Consider the following 4,659-nt stretch of genomic DNA (forward strand, 5'->3'; position numbering starts at 1 on the left):
CGCGATGCTGGGCTGGCAGATTTGGACTACGCTGGTGCCGCTTCTTCCCCAGCAGCGCCTGTGGGAGAGTATTTAGTACGGCAGCTGGTATCGCTCAGCCTGAGCGTTGCCATCAGTACAGTACTGGGGCTTGTCTTTGAACACCCTGCGGGCAGTGAGGCTTCGCGGGCTGAGCCAGCGTTACCCCTCGCACTTGACCGAGTACCCACGCAGGAAGAGGTCAGTGGAACGAGTTGTACCCACGAGGTGTCGTTGCTGCCCGGGTGAGGAGCATGCTAACCACAAAGTGAAGAACGGGCTTGAGTTTTTGGGATGGCCCTGCGTGGTCCAGGTTTGGCTGCTCTGGAAGCTGAGCTAGTGATGATAAAGTTATCCCTGTCTGAAATCAGTCTTTCCTCTGTGGAAGCATGACTCTGAGGCTCAGCATTAAAGACACAGAGGTAAAAGAATGGTTGCTACATGAACTAACTCCCTGTCCCCTTCCTCTGTTTCAGAGCGCGGCATGGTGTCGAGCAAGAGTGAAAACACTCACCTGGCTTGGGAAGCTGGTTCCTGCACTGGACTGACAGTAAACCTCCACCAGCTGCACGATGGTGAGAAACATCAGCATCTGTCTCGTCATAGTCTAGTTTTCTCCTGTGACTAGGCTATGGAAGTAAGACTCATTCTGCTGTGCCAGATGATACCCTTCAGTGTCCCAGGGGCTACTGGGAGGAGATACAAAAGCCCAGTGGCTTGATTAATATAATTAAGCCAATCAAGGCTGTAGCTTTGTTGCAGCTGCCACCCGAGTGTGTAGCCCTTTGCTGCCATGGAGCACAAGTTGAAAGGCAGCACAGAATGAATGGGAGTTTTACTGTCGTTGGCGCCCTGTAGAGCGCCTGCTTGTCAGCGTGGTCAAAGATGAGCAAGAGTAGAAGGGATTAGAAGTAGGAGGGGTTGGATGACGGCCTGTTAGGGAGACACTTGACACAGCTCATCTCATAACTCTGTTTGTCACAGAAATAGACGTAGTGAAAGAATAATTGGTCTGTGTGCCTGCCTGGAAGTGCACTGGGACAGTTTCAAACTTGCATCAGGTTGCTGGGGGTGGGGAGGTGCAGTTCATGTGCACCAAAGGGTCATCCTAGAAAGGACACACCCTGAAGAATCCTTCCCTGGAAGGGATGTGTCTGTCTTAGGTCTGCTTAAATGCATTTCTGAAGATAAATCCATAGACAATTTACATGCCAGATGAGTGGAAGGAGGGAGTTGTATTAAGATGTTTCTGTATGATGGTGAGGAGGATGTCTGCTTGAAACAGCTACAAAGGGTCTAAACCACCAAAGTCTCAGAGCTGGTTTGTTTTTTTCTAAGTTCCAACTTAGAAAAGAAAGTTAGAACTTCCCAAAGTTTCTTGTCCCTGAGCGAGACAACTTACTGGCAAACGTGCTCCTTTATCTCTTTCTTCTGTGCTAAGTTTGTGAGACAAAAATTGCTTCTCTCCAAATGGAAAACTTCCTCTCTTTAATTCTTGCTCTGTGACCCAGTGCTGTTTTTTGTCAGAAGGGGTACAGAAGAAATGAGCGGACAGACTATTTGAAGTATGGTTGCTAACGGTGTTCAATGCAACTTGTATTTAGGAGGAAATGATCCTGCAGCATCCTGGGGTTGTACACAGCTTTGGCAAGAGGGCAGCTGCTAAGTTGGGCTTCCAGCTGGTAAGACAATGCTTCAGTATTGCATGCTGAAGCAATACGTTTTCAGTTTATTAATTATATGTCAGATCTGTAGGCAGCATGACTCATCTGCTGAGCAGAATACCTAGTCTTTGAACGCTTACCAGGAAAAATACTAGTCATCAGGAAAAACACTGGATATCGACATGTTGGCATCTGGGTGTCTGCTGTATTTTGTAGAACTTGAGGAGTTTATATAGCCAAGGGCAGGAGGGATACTGAGCCTGTGATGTGCTGTTATCCCTGTCTGACAACTCAGCTGTGAGGGAGAAACAACTGTCCACTGAGGCTTACGTATTTCCCCTGAGCGGGTCTCCTACCCCTTGCACAGACTCAGATGACACGAGTGGCACCGGCAAGGCAAAAGCAGCGCCTGTCCCCTTTCCTCCCGCCCTCGTGATGTGCAACTGCAGCACAAGCACTGTCCCATACGCGCAGGCTGTACAGCAGCCAGCTCTCCGGAGCCCAGATACGGCAAGGCTCAGTACAGGGACTATAAGCACTGCCTCCTGTTGTCATAGCACAGTTTAGATCTGTGAAGAGCTTTTAAGTCGCTTACCCAAACAGTGAGGCATGGTGGCAGATTGAAGGGCAGATAGGAAATGCATATTTATCTCACGTAATGTACAGTCACTGAATACACACACTGTAACAGCACTTCATCTCCAGGTAGCTGACAGCTGCATTCTGCTAAATAATTTCATGCTTTATTTAACAGAATTTGCATTTGTTTGCAGATGATCGATAACATTCACTGACAGGCTGAACTGTCAAACTGGACGACAGTGCACTTCCTTAAGAAATCAAGGTTGGTATGCAAAAGGGGAGGGAATGGTGCTATAAACCAGCAGTCACATTGGTTGCTCTGTCAATACAGCTGTGTTCCAAGTAGGACCAGTCACTGGGAAGAGCACGTGGGGCTTTTGGCTTCCAAGGAGTAAGGGGAAAAAGTGAAGAGGCAGCCTGATGATAAATAGAAAAAGCAAAAGCTACTCAGTGCTTTGAGAATAGAGAGGGGCAGGAATTGTTTCAGAACAAACTTGTTTAGGAAAGCTGTTACAGCATTGCTTTGTGGCATCTCCCAACTCTAGAAGCAGCAGAAGGAAAATTGTTCTGGAGTGGGTCTCGCAAATGGACACTCATACGTCATTCAGAACGGTGTAGAATGGCCACCTGTGTGTAACTGCAGGCTCCTCCTCGCCGCTCAGTGGTTGCTGCAACCGCATCATGGGTAAGTTCCCAGTAAAGCCGAAGAAGATTTGGGTAGCAGTGCCAGTGGCCTGGGGGGGAGCAAGTTTTTGTCTCCCGAGACCTGTGCTCTCGATTAAATAGTGCAAATCAGGAACTTCTCAGCTGACAGTTGCTTTGCTCTGACACTGTCCTTTTTCCACTAGGACCTGATCTACAGCTGGCTGGAGGAAAAAGTAGTTCCCTGCTGTCTTCTGTTCCAGAATGAAAGAAATTATGGAAAATCTTGGGAGTTCAAGTTGGTTTTGAGCATGTTTAATTCCAGGGCTAGGTTACACTCTTGGCTAGAAAACCTTCCTTTTTGAAATGGGAAAGGAGGGTGTGTGTAGTAGTTCCTGATGTGTGCCAACAGCTCTGCCCGTGAGCTGTATGAGATCCCTGGCAGGATGCTGCACCATGACAGCACTCATTTTTAAAACCTTTTCTTTTTGCCCTGTGCATCAAGGTGCTGCTGATTGCCATGTTCAAAGTCACCTGCATGGGTTGTGCTGAGGCTTGGCTAGAGCTGGTTCGAGGAGGTTTTGGTGCTGTCTTGGTCAGTTGATGTGAGGATCAGGCTCGTTCTTGTCATGAAAGAGGTTTTGCTTATTGCTTGTGAATAAAAAACAGGCCTAACAGGCTGCCTTGGTACCATTGTAAGGTGGCTCTGATGCGAACAAAGGTTAATTTGAGATCTGGGAACACAAGATGGGCTCCAAGCTAGAGATTACATCTGAAACAGGCTTATAGACTAATCTTCCGTAATGCTCATTTGAACTGGCTGAAAGCAGCCGGCCGTGAGCTTGGGGGGGGCGGCGGTTGAGGTTCCCTGGCTCACAGCCAGGCTATCTCTTTGCCATCTCTGCAGTAAACCGCTCCTCCCTGGCTGATGTACAGCAAATAGCATCCCAAGTGGAAAAAGGCTGTGCTCGGAGCTGCTCCCAGAGATCCGGCATGGCCATCTGCCCCTCTGCCGGGCGCCAGGCCTCCCCGCCAGCCCAGGGCTCCACCGTTTAACCCCGCTCCCATCCCCATCCCTGCCTCTGGGGCCGTTCCCCAGTCAAAGGCTTGCTCTCCTACATGCTCTGCTGCGGGAGGTGGGGGGGGTCTCACCCCCACCCCATTCGCCAAAACAACAGAAACGGGCATAAAAGAAAACAATCATTCAACATTTATGTAATTACACAAAGTGGGAAAGTGTCTCGGATTACACCGTTCCCACTGCTGTGCCGTATCAACCCTCCGGCCACCACCAGCTGGAGTCGCCTCCCCAGCGGGTCTTCCGTAGCAGCGCTGGCTTACACGGGATGGCTGAAGGCTTCAAGACCTTCACCTCTCAGGTTTTTTTGGGGAGGAAAAAAAATTAAAGGGCGACGATCAGTTAGACTCGCCCAACGAGCTAGCAGGTTCCCTAACCCACCTGGCATGGGGCTGCCTTCTCAAAGCACGTGAGGGCACCACGTGGTCCCTGTGCAAGAAAAACCCAACAAAGCCACTACCACACACGTGTGGGCTGGAGGCCAGCTCTCATCTCCAGGATGCTCAAAGGCCAGCTGTGTTTCTGATGTCCCAGCTGAGCTGCAGTAACCCTACTCTTGGTTGATGGCTTTTAAGACCCTTCCTTGTTTGCAAACACCATGACCTAGAGAGGGGGAAAATGGCAGGGCACACTGTGCGTCTGTCACAGGAGAGGGTGGCCAAGCCGCTGGCTTTC

General features: G+C 49.7%; 1 long non-coding RNA gene across 1 annotated transcript; it reads left to right on the forward strand.

The window, feature by feature from the left end:
• Nucleotides 1–500: 500 nt before the first annotated feature.
• Nucleotides 501–3,204, forward strand: LOC103921011. The gene is made up of 5 exons (XR_663836.1): nt 501–593; nt 1,623–1,700; nt 2,456–2,526; nt 2,810–2,949; nt 3,113–3,204. It is a non-coding gene; the product is annotated as an uncharacterized LOC103921011 (long non-coding RNA).
• The last annotated feature ends 1,455 nt before the right edge of the window (nt 3,205–4,659 follow it).

The sequence above is a fragment of the Pygoscelis adeliae genome, unplaced genomic scaffold, assembly GCF_000699105.1.
Source record: "Pygoscelis adeliae isolate BGI_AS28 unplaced genomic scaffold, ASM69910v1 Scaffold637, whole genome shotgun sequence".
Lineage (NCBI taxonomy): Eukaryota > Metazoa > Chordata > Aves > Sphenisciformes > Spheniscidae > Pygoscelis > Pygoscelis adeliae.